Source organism: Myotis lucifugus, unplaced genomic scaffold (genome assembly GCF_000147115.1).
Source record: "Myotis lucifugus unplaced genomic scaffold, Myoluc2.0 scaffold_404, whole genome shotgun sequence".
NCBI classification, from domain to species: domain Eukaryota; kingdom Metazoa; phylum Chordata; class Mammalia; order Chiroptera; family Vespertilionidae; genus Myotis; species Myotis lucifugus.
This window is the reverse complement of record NW_005871452.1, coordinates 560,469-569,936: the sequence shown is the minus strand read 5'-3', so window position 1 is coordinate 569,936 and position 9,468 is coordinate 560,469. Positions and strand designations below refer to the sequence as shown.

The 9,468-nt window shown below is 40.6% G+C and overlaps 1 protein-coding gene across 1 annotated transcript in view; it reads right to left on the bottom strand.

Annotated features, from left to right (window-relative positions):
* The window catches only part of CENPP (centromere protein P), a 217,401-nt gene that overhangs the window by 143,893 nt on the left and 64,040 nt on the right, over positions 1-9,468 (bottom strand). The gene's annotated exons all lie outside the window — the stretch shown is intronic.

Below are 9,468 nucleotides of genomic sequence, written 5' to 3'. Positions count from 1 at the left end.
AAGATTGCTAATAAATAACTACTTTGTTCAGAAGGTTAATATTAGCACAAGAAAGTATATCAACATTATTAAACACTTCTATTTTTCTAGCACAATTAATTAGGAATTTATATGTGTATTAGCCAATGTTTATTTACATAATGTTAAAGTTGAATAAAGTTCCTTTAAAATTTGAACAGATGGATTTTGACGGTCTCATTAAAACCTTAAAAATTTTTTTTTCTTTTTTTTTTTTATTAAATCTTTATTGTTCAGATTATTACATTTGTTCCTCTTTTTCCCCCCCATAACTCCCCTCCTCCCAGCTCCCACCCCACCCTCCGCCCTCACTCCCCACGCACTGTCCTCATCCATAGGTGCATGATTTTTGTCCAGTCTCTTCCCGCATCTCCCACACCCCTTTCCCCCCCAAGAATAGTCAGTCCATTCCCTTTCTATGTCCCTGATTCTATTATAATCACCAGTTCATTCTGTACATCAGGTTACTTATTCACTTGATTCTTAGATTCATTTGTTGATAGTTGCGTATTTGTTGTTCATAATTTGTATCTTTACCTTTTTCTTCTTCTTCCTCTTCTTAAAGAGTACCTTTCAGCATTTCATATAATACTGGTTTGGTGGTGATGAACTCCTTTAGCTTTTCCTTATCTGTGAAGCTCTTTATCTGACCTTCACTTCTGAATGATAGCTTTGCTGGATAAAGTAATCTTGGTTGTAGGTTCTTGGTATTCATCACTTTGAATATTTCTTGCCACTCCCTTCTGGCCTGCAAAGTTTCTGTTGAGAAATCAGCTGACAGTCGTATGGGTATTCCCTTGTAGGTAATTGAGTCTCTTTCTCTTGCTGCTTTTAAGATTCTCTCTTTGTCTTTTGCTCTTGGCATTTTAATTATGATGTGTCTTGGTGTGGTCCTCTTTGGATTCCTTTTGTTTGGGGTTCTCTGCGCTTCCTGGACCTGTAAGTCTATTTCTTTCACCAGGTGGGGGAAGTTTTCTGTCATTATTTCTTCAAATAGGTTTTCAATATCTTGCTCTCTCTCATCTTCTGGTACCCCTATAATTCTGATGTTGGTCTGTTTGAAGCTGTCCCAGAGGCTCCTTACACTATCTTCGTATTTTTGGGTTCTTTTTTCATTTTGCTTTTCCGGTTGGGTGTTTCTCGCTTCTTCGCATTTCAAATCTTTGACTTGATTCTTGCCCTCCTCTGGTCTGCTGTTGGGAGTCTGTATAATATTCTTTATTTCAGTCAGTGTATGCTTACTTTCTAAATGGTCCTTTATCACACCATCGAGGGTCTCATTAGATTTCCTGTACATTTCATCAAGTTTATCAACAGACTCTAGAAGCCTCTTGAGAGACCTCAAAAGTGTGGTTCTGAACTCAATATCCTCCCTTGATAGTTTTGTCCTGTTTCTTTGTCTCCACATTTTTTTACGCTTTCATGGTACACCCCTTTGTGGTCTTTGTGCGCAATCTTGTTGTAGTTAAGCCTTGATTGTTATAGTTAATACTAGAGGGATTTGACCTCCAGGCTGACTGGCTGTGATAATCAGCTGTGTTTGCAGTGGAAGAACTTGTGTCCTCTAGGGAGGTGCTAATCTAGCCTTTGCCTGAGGCTATCCGGCAAATGCCTCTGTGCAGGGCTTGGGCGGGGCGGGTTCCAGGGGATCAACAGGGCGGAGGAGGGAGCGGTTATGGCTGCTCTCAGTCCGTCCCCAGGGCTCTGCCTCTCTGTCCCAGCAACAGCTGCAAACCTCGGAGGGACCGTAGCCAGACAGTCCTGCTTCTCCCGTTTGAGTCTGGGTCCCTAGAGACTCGCCCGGATCTGGAGCTCTGAGTCTGAGGCTCCCTCCGGATTGAAACAGACAACCACGCCCTCAGCCACCAGCCCACGCCGCGCGCACCTCCGCACCTTAGTATTTTACTTCAGCACTGCGCCTCCTCTGATTCTCAGTTACTCCTAGTTGTAGAACTCCCATTCAGCCAGCCTTCCTGTGGTTCTGGATGATGTCCGTTCTGTCTTTTAGTTGTATTTTTGAAATGGTTGTTCGAGGCAGCAAACTCCGGCATTAACCTATGCCGCCATCTTGGTTTCTCTAAAACCTTAAAAATTACCTATTACCTATCATTTTGAAATATTTTAACTATACCTTATAATAGAGATGATCTACCTGCTTTGATGAACTTTCTTGATTTATTAGGCTAACATTGCATAGAATTCCTCAAATAAGAAATAAACACACAAATGTGGGGCGACCTACACAGAAAATCCAAAGAATAAACAACAATTAGGACAATATGCAAAGACCAGACATGTAACACTCTATTTTAGAAGCAGTTTTCAAGTTGTCTTTTCTTTCTGGAAGTGACAGTTTAAATGAAGCCTCTAATGCTCTTTATAACTTTAAGTTATTAGCATTTAGCAGAAATAGTACCCACCTGACCCCAGGAACAAGCTCCACAATCCAAAATGAACAGACAACATTCCATTCTTTCCTTTAATTAACATTCATCAAGTTATTTGGTGTGTAGGGCTTAGCAATGAGAGGTCAAGAAATGGAGTACCTACGTGGGACTGAGACATATAAGGTACAGGTGCGAGGGTAAAAGCCAGAGCAAAATGCTAGTGATGTGGGGAAAGCCCACTTTTTAAAAACAGGATTATAAATGTAAAAATTTATTATGAGTTAATATGTGGAAAATACTGTGGGTGTTTTAAGACACAAGAAATTATTAATAGAGTGTTTCTTACCTAGAATAATTTAAAAATTACTGAAGAGCCATCACAGAACTATAAATGGGAACCACAATGAGATACCCTTTCACACTCACAGGATAGCTATAATAAAAAGACAAAATACCAAGTATTAGCAAGGAGGTAGAAAGGGGAGCCCTCATGCAGCACTGGTAGGGATATCAAATGGTAAAGCTGCTTTAGAAAGCAGCCTGGCAGATCCTTAAAAAGCCCATCACTATGACAGCAATTAGGACAATATGCGAAGACCAGACATGTAAAACTCTATTTCCTAGGTGCATCTCTAAGAAAAATGAGCACAGGTTCATACAAAACCATGCACAGAAATGTTCATAGCAGTATTAACCATTAAGAGCCAGAAAGCACACACCAATGTCCATCAACTGGTGAAGCCAGGGAGCCAAGACAGGTGGAACAGGGAAACTGAGGCAGAGAGCTAAACACACTGAAGCAATTTACACAGATACACAGGTCCCCTCCCCACAGGTAACATCTAGGCTTCAGTTGTACTTCAGCTCCAGGCCCAGAAAAACAGCAAAACCAGGTGGGCCACACCAGGACCAGCTGCGATGACTGACAACCCCGGCCCTGGCACTGACCCATCAGGGGAGACCACGGCCCTGGAGGAGCCCACCTGGAAGCTGTCGAATATTCTGCTGGAACCCTCCCCTGACACCTCCCCTAAGGTTCCCCTGTGAGACTAAGGACCCCGTGCATTTGTCTCCTCTAGGAGCAGCCCCCGAAATTCCCTCCCCCCTTCCCCCACAGGCAGGCACCCTAAACCCTAAGGGACCCCACGAGGCTTGCAACCATTGGCAGCTCGTCCCAGGCTCACCCCTGAACCCCTTCCCAAGGCCCCCTTTCCTCTGCCTTCCCAGAGACCTAAGGCAGCCCAGCCTGGCTCTCCTGTTGCTGCCTCTATGCTAAGCCCTTTCTTGTTTTACTGTCCCAGCTTTAATAAAGTTCCCGCATGGTCACCTGGGCTCCTGTTGTGAATTATTTCCTGCACAAATTCAAGAACCCACACACTACCGGCTGGCCCTAGGCAGACCCACCAAGGGCCAGGTCCCCTTTTCGGTAACTAATTGATAAACAAAATGTAGTATATCCACACAATGATATATTATTCAGCCAAAATAAGAAATAAAGTAGTAATACACACTGCAACATAGATAAACCATGAAGAGATTATGCTAGTAAAATTAGTCAGAAAAGGCCACATATTCTATCATTCTTTTATAGGAAATGTCCAGAATAGGCAAATCTATAGAGACAGAGAGAGATAATTGGCTGCCTGGGCTAGGAGGAAGAGGAATAGAGGGAAAGTGGGAAGAGGCAGATAATGGGTAGAAGGTTTCTTTATGGGGTGATAAAATATTCTAAATTTATTGTGATGATGGTTGTACAAGTTTGAAAATACTAAAACACTACTGAATAATATACTTTAAAAGGGTGAAATGCATGAGATGGGAATTATCTAAATAAAGCTGTTATTAAAAAATTTTTAATGAAGATCAAACAACTAATTCTAACACAAGGAGGAAAGAAATCAAATGCTAAAGTGGCAGAAACTACGAAAAGTGATGTTGCTGCCTGAGGATGACCAGGACGTGGTAGAGAAGCAGAAGGTTTCAAGTGAGTAGGAACTGACTGGTCAGAGTGGAGAAAACACACTCCCAGGGCGAGATTAATATAGAGATAGGGGAATTCCTTATTTTACCTCTTCACTCTTAAGAAACAAAAACAAAGCCCTACAATTTTCAGAATTTTGGAGCTTCTATTTTTATCTCATAAACTGATAAAAGAAAATACATTTTCATCCTCAAAGAACAACCTTAGCGAAGAATAAAACTGCACAATCTAGGAATTTACAACAAGGAATTTGAAATCAGATGCACCTGGGTGGAAGCCTGACTTCATAGTTCTGAGCTAGCTAACTTCAGAAAGTTACTTATTCTAGAAGCTTCCCTTTCCTCATTTCCATAAGGAAGGTGATTCTCATATAACTGCTATAAGGATAAAGAGAAATAGTGTACATAACAAAAAATGTAACAAGCCCATGTCAGTCACTGGCAGGCAGCAAGCCAGAACCAGGATTTCAGCATGTCCGTCCAGCACCTGCTGCATCTAGCTGCTCCCCAAAAGTCAGCTGCCTTTTGTACATGTAGGTGCTCTCTCCGAGCCCCTAGAATGGATCAGCACTCTTCAGGTTCCTTCCAAGATTCTACTCATACAAAAGATCAGTGAACAAGAGAGACTTGACTCAAGTTTCCTTAGGAGATAGGGGGGTGCTTACATCACATACAGGCAACAAACCTATTCTAATAGCCATCTACTCATTCAACCTTGCAGAGCACCCAGACAGCCTGCCAGGGAGGCAGCAAGGTCAAGCCCTTGCAGTGCATTGGGAGGAAGAGTTGCACTCTGCTCGGCTCCCTCCCAAGGCTGCACAGGGACACAGCACAGAGGGCCTCCAGCGCAGGGCCCAGGAGAAGACAAGTTCACAACCTTCTTTTGTTATTCTAAGAATATACTCTAAGGAGCCCGCCCCAACTATTTCTCATTAAAAACAAAACTAAACAAAAAGGACAAATAATACCCAATGCTTTCTTTAGGAGAAAGTGAAGAATAAAGGACTTCTTCAACTTGCACATCAAAACTGCAGATACCTACCAGAGGTACAGATAAACCCAGTCGATCTGATATTTATAACAGGAAAGGAAAAGATAAAAATTCATCTATTTCCTCATTACACCTTAAAGTATTAGCTATATTAGCTACTAGGCTGAACTGTATGACTATTAACTAATCCAATCATACCATGAACCCAAGCTTAATAAACATAAAAGCCCAACATCCTTATAGAAAGGAAATAAAAATAAAGAGTATTTCATAAATTTGCTCACAATAATACTAGTTGAGAATGTTTAGCTTGTGTTTAAATATTAACTGAAACACTATACATTTTGCCTTTATTTCTTAAGTGGAGCCATTAAACTAAAATGGAGAGTGTGCATATCATGTAACACACTAACCACCTCCATGGGAACAAAACGGAAGAAATAAACCTGTCTCTTCTGCATTCTTTCACTATTGCAGAGAATTCATATGACCCCTAAACCAAACTCATTTCCTGATTCCCAATCTGTTTTGTCTAAACCTTAGAAATAGAGCATACTTGCAGCTGGAAACAAAATTAAATCATAGCAGCTAAAAATCCAAAGTTTTTTATATGTTCCAACTGTCTAAATAAATATAACTATGGCTAGCAAATAAATATGACATAATCATGGACATGGTCTGTCATTAAAACCTAAATATGTTGCAAATTCACCATATAAAGATTTATGTACTACTGAAAAAATTAAACTCACAAATATGATACATTTTTGACATGAACTCTTCCTTATATTGAGTCATACTTCCCTCCTTTTAAATGTCACCCTTTAGTTTGAGAAGTTCTGCGTTAACCAACTGACTGGGCTTCAGGCATAAGTATGAGATCTGAGATGGAGATTCAAACCATAGATTTCCCATAAAATCTTGAAATATTCCAAGATTTTGTATTTAAAGAGTCTATAAATACCTGGCCACTGGGTGATTCTCAACAGGGGCGATTGTGCCCTCCAGGGGACACTTGGCAACGCCTTGAGACCATTCTGTTGTCCTGCCGCAGAAGTGAGTGGAGAAGAGTTACTGGCATCTAGTGAGCAGAAGGCAGGGAAGCTGCTAAAGGTCCAGTAAAACACATGACAGTCCCTCCCAAAAGGATTATCTGGCCCAGCGGTCGCCAACCATTTGCACCTCATGAACCACCAGTGGTTCGCGGACCACCCATTGGCGACCACTGCTCTGGCTCACAATTTCAACAGTGCTGAGGCTGAGAAACCCTAGAATCTAGACCAACAGATAAAAAAAATAAAGAATTAACCAAGATCAAGGGAAGGTTAAAAACAGAACAAAACTAAGGCTTATGTGATCTGACTCCTAAATTATACTACTTCCAATAAAGTTAGAAGATGAAGAAAATAGAGAAAAGATTCTTCGAGCTTGTTTTTGAAATGCAATCCACTTGTTAGTTACATGTTCTTTGTCAGTAGAACTAAGCCTCCTCCAAAGACAAACAAACAACTCCTAGAAAACCCTTGTTTCCAAAATTCAATTCTATTCAATACATGCCTGCTGTTGAAAAACAATTAGGAGGTAGAACAAACTGCCCAACCGCACACCTTCAACAATATAAACCCCTACAAAGACACCAAGGATAATGCAATAGGGGCACCAAAAAGAACTCCATAGAGAAAACTCACTCAGTTTTGGATAAATGCCTGCTCTTAGGTCTTAGACAACTTCTATCTTTTATTACGGTGCAGTGAAAGCTAAAAGCTTTCTACTAGGATGTAATAGTTCTCTGTAGAACAGAAAACAATATAAATTTCAAACATGTTTTATTCTTGGAACTGCACAGTAAAGAACTTTACACCCACGAGAGGTCTGGGCTTAGCTGTTAGCTTTTAGGAGGTAACCAATATCTTTTAGAGTTGGGGTCATCACATTACATCTTAGGGTGAACTAGTCATACCCAATACTGGGTTGGCCATGTCAGAAAGAGACCAAAAGATCATGTGATTCAGGATGGGGACTTTGGGTCATGCAATCTGTCAACCTGGATGCTGAGTTCAACCACATGGACACTCAATCGATCATGACAATGTAATAAAGCCCCAATAAAACCTCTCAATGGGGCTTGGGAGCATTTCTCTGGTTTGCTGTCTTGCATCAAAGCCAGGAGGGTAATGCACCTGAGAATAATGGAAGCTCTGCACTTTGGAACCCTCCCATGTTCTACCTAATGTATCCCTTGGCTGATATTTATGTATATAAACCACAACTATGATGGCTTTCAGTGAGCTCCATGAATCTAGCTTCTGGCAAATTATCATATGTGAGGGTGGTTTTGGGAACCCCCCTAATCTTGTACTTGGTGTAAGTGAGGATGGTCTTGGGGACTTTGCCCTCAAACTTTGTTTGGCTAACTCTGGGCAAGAAGATACGTTTATTTACCAGTGCAAGTCTGAGTATCTCTAGAAGCTTGCCTTGTGTAGTCATTTCCCCTTCTGTGTGGCTGTGACCTCTGACTTGCTTCTAACCAACAGAACATGGCAAAGGTGAGGTCATATTTGTGATTATGTGTGCATGATTGCTAAAAAGATTACCATGTCCATCTTACTGCAAGACTGTCTTCCTTTTTAGCTGTGAAGAAGCAACCTGCTGTGTTAGGAGCGGCCTGATGGAGGAGGTGACGTGGCGAGGAACTAAGGGTGGCCGTCAGCCAACATCCAGCAAGAAACATGAAGCTCTTAATTCCACAAACTGCACGAAGCTTCAGCCAACAGCCACACGGGCTCACACACAAAGCCTTTACTGTATCCAAGTCTTGAAGTGAGGGTGCAGCCCCAGCCAACACCTTAATTGCAGCTTTCAGGTAAGATCCTGAAGTAGAGAACCAAGCAAAGCCATGCCTGGACTCCTGACCCCACAGAAACTCTAAGATAATAAATGTATGTTATTTTAAGCCACTAAAGTTGTAATACATAACCAATACAATAGACAAGTGGTGGTACTCGTCAGAAATGCAACATTAGTGGGATATTTCTAAAATGAAAATAGGATCATATTACTCACTAGCTTAAAAAAAAAATCTCTCAGTGGTCTCTCACTGGCTATAGAATAAAGCCCAAACACTTTAGCAAGGTACAAAACTCTCCTTAATCTGACCTCCAGTCCCTTATCTGAGCTCTTAATATGTGCCACCCACTCACCACTTCTCTCCCTCCTCCAAGCTCCAGCCATATACAACGAACAAATGTTCTCAAGTATTTACTCTCCCCAGCTATGCGATGCTACCCTTCCTAGAACATCACCCTCTGTCACCATCCCCACTGGTCACCTGTGGCCTCACCCTCTCAGGCTATCACAGAACTCTGCACATTTCTCGGTAGGAGGTCCCACTGTGCATTCTATGCTTTGTGTGCTGACTTTCCTGCTGATCTACAAACTACAAGTTGCTTGAGGGGAGTTTTTCTCATCCGTAGTTCTGGCAGAGAATGGCTGCTCCCTAAACTATTACTAAATGAATAAATCCCAATCAAAGTGTAGTCCTGGCCATAACTTTTCAAGGAAAGTTATAATCCACAAATTTTTTTGTAGCACAAAGTATCAAACTGTGTATACCATTAGTAAAACTATGAATCTCTAAGATTCTCTAAATCTGACACTTAATATATATCCAATTCACTTCTCTACATTCATCATTATCTTCTGTTTCATTAGACTTTAAAATTTTTATTGTACCCTATAAGCCATGAAATTGACAATTTTTATTAACCAAACCCAGAAAATATCACAACTAAATTTAAAATAATTCACATTCAAATAAAAACATAAATATCAAGTTTTAGTTTATCCAAGTTTTAATTTGAAAGGACCTTAGACCAGTTTTGAATAGAAAAAGAGAACAAATTAGTATTCTTTCATTTTCTATTTTTTAATATTTATCCACATGCACATTTACTAAATTTTTAGCCTAGAGGAGAAAGAAATGTTACCTTGATTGCTAAATGCACCAAAGAGTGATAATATCACTTGACTCTTTAACCTTAAATTTAATATTAAATATTTATACAGTTTCCCTCATTTAGCAAACAAAAATAT